At 37.5% G+C, this 9,251-nt stretch overlaps 1 long non-coding RNA gene across 1 annotated transcript; it reads left to right on the forward strand.

The window, feature by feature from the left end:
• Positions 1–332: 332 nt before the first annotated feature.
• LOC116724055 (uncharacterized) lies at positions 333–4,089 on the forward strand. Its single transcript, XR_004340102.1, has 2 exons — positions 333–643; positions 3,557–4,089. It is a non-coding gene; the product is annotated as an uncharacterized LOC116724055 (long non-coding RNA).
• Positions 4,090–9,251: the final 5,162 nt, after the last annotated feature.

Raw genomic sequence — 9,251 nt, forward strand, 5'->3', positions numbered from 1 at the left:
CTACAGACGCTGTGGCTACAGTACCCGATAAAACACAGCAAACATTAAAAGACTTTCAAGCTCTACTTTCTGCCAACAGTAAATAGAAGATGACTGTAAAGGTAGTTTGCAGAAACAGGAAAGAATATGTCTTGGACAGGCGAAGGAACAATAGCTGGTTTGTGTTTTGTGGTTATTGCAGAATCAGATGGAACCATTTGATAATGTCCACTGCAAAGTGCTGTCTCAAAAATACTGCACAGATATGTAAACACAGTGTGTGGACTGCAATATGTTCTCCATTTCTAAAAGATGCTTGGCAGATATTGTAACAAATACAGCTTATTTGCTGTAGAGTGTTCTGTGTTTAATTTGTTCACAGTTGAAGCGGATAAACCAGATCTCTATTGTGTGACAGACCGGCAGAACACATAAAGTTTTACTGGCACCTCCGTTTTATTTCAGCTCTCGTCCTTTGGTTTAAGCCAGCTGAGAGCTTGCCCAGCTAGCCAGCGTGAGACATCTGGGATGCGTAGCTCTCGTGAGAAAATGAGAGAAGGGGCAGCTGGAACCCATTAGGGACCAGGAGATCAACAGATCTGCTCTATTTGGATGATGTCTGACCTGTCCTGTGCTCCACGCTAATCTGTACAGCGAAGAGCAGGTAATGAGGGGGAAAAGTAACATATTTTCATAAGTTTGCACACCCTTAACTAATACTTTACGGAAGCATGTTAATTTAATCATTCAATCTTCTTGGTCCCACATTGTGACTTGACAATGTTTGAAACTATCACAGTGTAGTTGTCTTGCAAGCTGATAGCTTCATCCCACCATGTTAATGTGTAGAGAAGACGCTCACACCCAAACTACCAACCATTCTACGTATGATTTTGAGGCTCTGGTGTAACGATTTTTGTGCAGTTAGTTTGATTAGAAATGTTCCAAATAAATTCAGTCTGTATTTACCTTGGAAAAGTTTTCCAAATCCATCAGATTTTGTCCATGGGTGATCTTATATATTTTCTGCTTCAAACTTTTCAACTTTATGCCTTACCTGTCTGCTGAGGTTCTTGGTTTTCTGGATGCTGCTTGTTGATTAACGCTCTCCGACAAAATGAGGCCTTCATTTAACATCCTCAGTGATGGACTCACTTTACTACATAGGAGACTTCTGAAGACAACTAGATGCAAAATTAAACATTTTATACTTTGCCATTTTGCACTACGCTGTACTTGTTAATACATTAAATTCCAATAAAACACAGCAAAATGTGTGGATGCAATTTGACAAAATGCCAAAAAAGCTAGAAGGGATATGAACTCTCTTGCAAATCCCTGTTCATTTAGAAACATTTGGTCCCATTTATCTTAGACATATATACAAAGAGAAGGATTAATTTAATTTTTCAGCATAAATTAAGGTTTTATTCATAAATGCGAAGGCAACATTATTAAAACACCAGAGGTAGTTATATTAAAGGCATGGTTTTCTTTCTTTTTTGGGGGTGTGTGGAGGGGAAGAGAATAAAAGTGTGTTAATTCGGCGATCAGCTGAAGGATACTAGACTGTGAAAATTAAACATTGGGATTCAGCCAGTCAATTAGTCTAATCCCAGCAGCTTTCCTCCCAAGCTTCACCCAAACAGACTCAACATCTGTGGACAGGTTAAACCAGGTGTGGCCTGTCTGAGGCCTGGGAAGCCCTGGGTTAGCTGTGGAGCCTAATGCAAGGGGACAGATGTGTGTAGTGCAGGACGCTAACACTAACATGGCCTGACACCTGGAGCCTCAAGTGATGATGGTGGTATTTGGACATGTCTGTGCCCTTGTAGCCCTTTTTGAGTGACCTTTTCAGATGGAAAATTAAATTAGTGAGAAAAAAATTGGCAAGCTTTTATTTAGGTTTGGAGAAACATCTTCCCCTTGGCTAAAATTGGTCATTGTTACAACATATGTCTGAACACAAAAGTTAACATAATTATATTGATTCAGAATAAACTTTCTGAGCATATCTGACTGTAATAAAAAAGACATCAGCAACCCTTATAATAATCTTTTGAGGAAATAAAGGCAGTAAGAAATGTGTTTAATGATTTTCAGTGTTTTTACAAGAACAATGTCATCATTGCTTCCAAAAATCAGGATCCACCCAGGAATGATGATTCAAAAACTTGTGATCTTTATGCACACTAGAAACGACAACCTCTCCCTAACTGGAACAGATTTCTACTATTTACTAAACATTTTTTACACTTAATTTCAAACACAATATTTCACAAATCAAATTTTTCAAAGTGCACCCTCCTAGGGTGTATGAAAGATGACATAGCAATCCCAGACAAACATGACTGTGCTAAACTCTGTGATCTTTCAATCCCTGCTCTGAATTTACAGCTAGTTTAGTGTTTCTCATTTCATCCCACATACTGTACTGCGTTTCATGTCTCGCCAATACTCAGAAATTCTTTTACTCACATAATGCTCCCATATGCTCGGTAGATTCCTCAAATAAATGGAAATATCAGCACAATTAAAGCCGTAGAGTAACCTGTGAAATTTGGTAAACAGACTGTGCTGTTAGTCTGTTAACAGAGTATTGTTTCATGCCTGATAATTTGTTTTGTGATTAAAGTCTAGTGCAGTTTTAACAAGGGAGACATGGGAGCGGTTCACCACCCAAGGTGGAATTACATCAGGGGCGGCTGAATAATGACACTGAGTTGGTGCTTCCAATTTAACACCAGAGCATAGGCTTTTTCAGTGTTTTTTTGTTGTTGTTGTTTTGTCATTGTAATTCTTGTAAGTAGCAGCACCTTGACGTACATCTTCTTGCAGTATTTACAGTGCCTATTTGTGTTCACAGCAATAAGAACACAGTTAAAGCCTATATTAATCACTTGTGACCATGACTAAGCTGTGGCTGCGAATTTGTACATGAAGTTTTTTTTCTGAAGTAGCTTTGTGTACAATACTATCGCAACAGCATAAAGTGAGCCTTTAAAAAATGTTGGAATGACTGAAACAAAACATCAAACTTTGTTTAGATGTAAAGGGGAAAAGAGACAAACACCTAAACTCACATGTATTTCATAATTCTGCTAAACATTAATTTTTCATTTTACAAAAATGTGTTATTGGTATTTGTTTTGATCTGTGTACTTAACATACAGATTCATCTCCAATGGTTACATAGTTCTAAGTTTTGCCAGGAAAAGCTCCTGAGAACTGAACTGCTGCCATGGGAAACACCCAAGCAGATGTTTAAAACCGAAACCATTTTCAACAAATATGTTCTCCGTTGAAAAATGGGGGAAACAACCCTAGCATAACAGCAAATTATGGAACTTATTCATTGAACTTTTCAGAAAGATTTCAAGTTCCCTCATTTGCATAGATGCACATCCTCTGAGGAAGTCAACTTTGCTCCATCCGGTCACTTTGAGCCAATCTGTTTCCTGCAGCTTCGCAGTCACTGCAGGGAGCCCAGGAATCCTGGAATGCAGGAATTCCAAATGGGTTTCTTTTGCTTCCAGTGTTTTCCTATTCACTCTGCTCTTGTCTTTGTGTGTCATAGGTCAGAGGACTCTTTTTGACGGCATCCAATTCATCGTTGCTGAAATATCATGTTAAGATGTGTCCTGTGGAGCTGTTGTTAGTCTCAATGTCACACAGCACAGTGACTCACAAACAACCTATGACATGCTCAGGTGTTTTTTTTGTTTGTTTGTTTGTTTGTTTGTTTTTTTAATTGTGCACATCTAAAACCATTTTCCATGAATGCAAATTGACAAGTTGGATTCCTAAGCAAATAGAGATGACCTTTAAGACATGAGAAACTCCCAGTCTGCCTGCTGGACCACCAAGTTTCCAAAGTCAGTTTGACTTCTGACCTAATTGTTTTGTGTGAGTTTAGCCTTTCTTTGTTTCACACCTGCAGGTTTCAATACACGTCTAAAATTTGTATTTTATTGTTTTGCTTGAGTTACTTGTTTTTTGGGGTTTTTTGCTTTGTTTTTTTTGTTTTGTTTTGTTTTCCGCTTTGGGTTTTAAATATACCAGCATCTATAACAAAAAAAGGCAACAATTAAAAGGGCCTTTGGTTTCCATACTGCTTTGTATTAACTTCCTGGGCATGCACAAATCCATGATTCCAAATATAAAAATGCACTTTCTGCACTCTAGCAAGGCTTCTCAATTTGAGGAAATATCTAAGTGCGGAAGCACCGTAAGTATGAACACATTCCAATGTTTTGTCAAGGTCTCTTGGTATCATAAACCAACACAGTTGCTCCCTTCAAACATTCAGTTTCCAGTGTGGTGCGGAGCAGCCCGGATGAGGATCAAGGTCTCCAAATTCAAGACCACAGTATGGTCTTTAGCTAGAAAAAGGCTAGAATGACTTGTCTGGATCAGGAAAGAGGTCATGTCCCGTGTAGAGGAGTTTAAATGTCTTGGGGTCTTGTTTATGAATGAGGGGAAAAATGGAGTGGGAGATTGACAAGCGGATTGGTGTTGGGTCTGCAGTGGAGCAGGCACTGTATGGATCTATTGTGGTGAAACGAGAGCTGATAGTCTGGGCAATTGGTGTAAAATGTCTTTGGTAACCAGCTTTGGGGAATGACACAAAGAACAAGATCGCGAATATATGTGGCCAAAATTAGTTTTCTGCTCAAAGTGTTCGGGTTCTCCTTTAGAGATTGGGTGACAAGCTCAGCCATCCAGGAGGGACTCAGAGTAACTCTAAATTGTGGATCTTGTTTAATGCTGGATAACATCAGTATAGTATTTTTATTGAAAAAGTTTCCCAAACAATACAGTTTTAAATGAAGAGCAAAAGTAGATGGACTAAAATCACAGAAGGAAGGTAGTCACAGAGTCATCTCGAGTTTTCCTTTAAGACCCCTTTACAGTTCTTCAGTAAAATTGAGCCATATCAAAATATATAAGATCCTAAAGTCTAGTTTCTGCCAGCAAATATTATTACTTTCTTCACTACAATTACCTGTGAATGACCTATTATAGATAAAACTGCAATAAGGGACACCTTGGATTATTTGAAGGATTAAAAATGTTACCACAACTATGTGAAGAGGCTTCATCTATTCACAGCTATAAATTCATATTATGCTATAGATTCCACATAGAATGATGAATTTCCATTGGTAGTATTGTTTGAAGCAAAGTTCAAATAAACTGAGATGTGCTCTGTTATGTTTTAGAGGAGAGGTGACATGACCTTAGTTTTGTTGGCAACCAGCGCCGCTCTCCAAGGAACTGCATTTTGGTTGAACTTCATTCTGTCCAGAGGTTAAAACACTAGGTCTTTGTGTGTTGAAACAATCCCTCATAGTGCAGATGTCTTAACAGGGCGTGTATGTGACAAAGCCACCACCCATTGTCTAATCACAAAACCGTCACAGATGAAATTTACAGCACATCTACAGCATTTAAATATGAGTTCATGTGGGCTCGACATATCATGAAAATGATATGATAATGAAAAAAATTATTATTTCTTGGATGTAAAACTTTGGCCTACCGTCCAAGAGGAGAGACATAAAGCGAAGGCTTCAGCATATATCAGAATGTTATCCTTCCGATCACATGTTTTGCTTCTACCAAGTTCTGTGTGGCATTAAAAAAAAGAAAAATTGAAGACTTATGCAACCTTAATAGCTAGCAGAAGCAGGCACAACAGGCAATTATATGAAATAAATATAATCGTTATTAAGCAACAGATTCATTATTTCATTAAATAGAGAAATGAACAACATAAAAGTCTGTGAGTCTGCGTAAACGACATTACATACTCAGGATATTGGTGTTATTGGTTAAAAGAGAAATGCATTATCAGAAATACTTAACAGAGTTTGATACTGGGCAATTATGGCCACTGAACAACTGCAGTTTGGTTTAATTTTGCTTTAGTTCAATTCACTCTGGGCATAGAGTTTTTTGACTTACTTGACTGAGAACTGCAGCAGATTGCATTTGAAAGTTTAATTTCTGAATAGATAAATAGCCATGGCTGAAGTCGGAGACAGTGGTTAACTTGTGGTCAAACTTTAGTCACATGCTTTTCTGTCTATTTTTTTCTTCCCACATCATTTCTTAACCTCACTCAACATCTATGCCAAGGATTTCCAGGTAATTTACTTCACATCTGCGTGTTTAGTTCAGAACAACCTCGGTCAGACAACACACCACTATCACAACCAACACATGATTCCTGTATTGTGAGTCTCTTGGCTCATCTGATGTACATGGAAGCCCAATGATAGAATCCCCCTCTTAATAGTAATGCATCTGCATGATCCTAAAAAGCTGTCAAGCACCATTTAGTCTGTATAAGGCCATAATTTGTTGTGGGCTGTGTGACTTCAGCTGTGCTTGCAACTCCTTGGACATTGTTACTCTGCTTTTGCTGATCTAAGTACATCTGCTGACCAGGCTGTTATATAAACTTCACAAGAACATATTTGGAACAAAATTTTATGAAAGTCTCTCTGGTCTTGTTTTCAGATGTACAAAACTCCACCTTACACAGACCGCTGACCAAACACAATATGTTCTTGTTTCTTTCAGTATGTTAGGAGAGATAAGCACCCATATGATGTTATAATGGAATAAGAACATTCTGAAAGCAACATATAAAATATTTTATCATGTGAATTTTTCCTCAGAAAAAAAAAACCCTAATTTGTCATTGCAGTAACAATATTAAGATCATAAAATGTTTAACTGGTTTATTTTCTTCTTCAGTAGGCATCTTCATTAGGAAGAAAACAACACAATATTTCCAGGTACAAAGTGTTTCAGAGCACAACATTCACAAAGAAAAAAGACAAAGCCCTTTTCTGCCACCATAGCATCAAATCAGATTAAATCAGATCAGAAAGACAGCAAAGATCTTTCTTCAATACTGAAGAAATTTTGCAGACAGAGCTGAAAACATTTGTGAGCCAGTTGGCCATCACCTTGTTAGGAAGAATGAACTAACATTTTTAAACTATTGTGAAAAGGCTGTGGAAGTAAATACTGAATATAAAGAAATGTGGTTTTACTTACTGATCTAAATGATACACACATTTAATGTTTTCAGATCCCAAAATAATGAAGAAGTAAAGAGAATAAATTGATTATGGGTAAATACTGTAAATGTCAGTAGGAATTGGCAAAGGGACAAATTCACCAGCATCCATGACCATTGATGCAGTTACAGGTGCACAACCTGCAATCATAATTACCCATTTTTCTATAAATTTTGACCAAATACCCTATAAGCAGAGCTTCACAAATAGCCATTGTACTCAGTTCAAAAATAAAGGGTTTAAGGACAAAAATACCGTATTCCACACATTGTTTTTAATGAACAAACTGCTTTACACCTTTTTAGTGTTGTCATATCTATAAAAGCGCGAGAGTCAAACACTGACTGTCAGAAATATTTTTCTTCTAGATTTCACTTTTAAAAAGTGTTTCTATTTTTCCAAACAGCTGAACAATTTTATGTTCTTTCATTACTCAGCCAAGCACACTGACATTCAGCAGGCTTTTTTCCCATAACAAACTTCACTCATATGTCCCCATAATGAGGTAAGGTCGTTAAAAATGTTCCTATTACTATAAATATGATTTACAAGATAGGTTGAATGTTTAAATGTGTAATTTATATAGTTTTTAACCCCAACATGGTAAACATCCTGATGAAAATGTGCAGGGTTTCTGAATCTGATTCTGGTCATACTGTGAATGTGTTATAAATACATGCTCAGACTCAGTTTGTTTACTGTTGACTCCTTGACTCATAAAGTCATAGTTGCTTACAATACTGGACGCTGTTTTACAACCCATTTTATGGCAAAGCCCCTTCAGCACCAAAGTAAAAGAATAACTGAGGGTAGAAAATAGTTTTGGTGCCAGGTATTGTAACCACAAACAGATGTGTCAGGAATGGAAATCATTTCAACTTCACCAATCAGAAGTCATAGAGGCCAGTCCTCCCCTGACACCCTTGTTCTAATTGAAGATTGCTGCTGAAATAAGATATAAATTCCTGGTTGACTATTTTTGTTGTGAGACTTTTGTCTTTGACTTGCCTTTGTCTTGCACCACATAATATTGCAGAGCGCAGGCAGTATTTGAGTATTAAAATGCCTCACTTAACAGAGGAAATGATTTAACTTGTAAATGAGAAAAGCTCTAATGCAATTGCCATAATCACTGAGTTTAAGGAATTCAAAGAAATACTGTAAAGCAAAGTCCAAACGATCCCCTCAGACATAAGGCTGTGGGGGGCTGAGCCATTAGATTAGCACCAACAAACTTTGCCAAAACGAGGTACTTTGTTTTATTGTTAGTATGTCCTGCATTCAGAGGCAAGAACAACTTTTAGAAACACAGAAATGGTCATATAAAATAGCGTAATACAATTGAGTGCTTTCTGTTCAGATATTTCATTTTGTACCTAGTGGATTGAGTAAAAGAGAAAATAGAAACCTAATGGAAAGAAGATGGAGCCGGTTGGAAAATGCCGAGGAGCTGAAGGCAGCAACAAAATAAGTGCTCACTGGAGGCTGGTGTGCAGAGGTCTGGAGACCGTTTGCTTCTTTTAATAATGCTGGAATCAGCTCCGCAACAGTAAATACAGACAGAGCTGCAATCAATCAGCACTTCAGGGAGTACACCCGACCAAACTGCCTCCGAGGGTTGAGTGGAAATGATTGTCAGGCCAGATTCAATGTGATCACATCCCCTTTGCATCTAGGTCACTACTTAAATGGGTGCCGCTGAGCTGTTTGACTGTATCCAAAAGGAAACATTGAGTAAGACTACAGTGCACGAAGTTGTCAAACTAAAACATGGTGCAGATTATTGTAGAAAAAAATGCATCCAAAATAAAATCAACATTTTTTACAGGGATTTTGGGGAAAAAGTCCCTGTACTGAGTACAGCTATGAGAAAGGGGTTTCTTGTTATTGTTGTCGTTCTGGGCCTTCCAACGATGCTGATATATGTTTTGTAAAAGCATTAAAATATCCCAAATTAATGTTTATGAGGTTGTATTAATCTACTTTGACTCTGTTCTGCTAATATATAAGACAATTTAATTTAAGATTAATTTTTGTGTTGTGACCTATTTTATATAATTTGTGTAATATTTGCGTTTGTTTTCTATGCAGACATCTTGCTAATGTCTATCATTATGTGTTACACATATGGCCATCAAGCAGGCAGTGAACTGAGCAAAAATGAACAGCCAGAGATGC

Source organism: Xiphophorus hellerii, chromosome 1 (genome assembly GCF_003331165.1).
Source record: "Xiphophorus hellerii strain 12219 chromosome 1, Xiphophorus_hellerii-4.1, whole genome shotgun sequence".
In the NCBI taxonomy this organism is placed as follows: domain Eukaryota; kingdom Metazoa; phylum Chordata; class Actinopteri; order Cyprinodontiformes; family Poeciliidae; genus Xiphophorus; species Xiphophorus hellerii.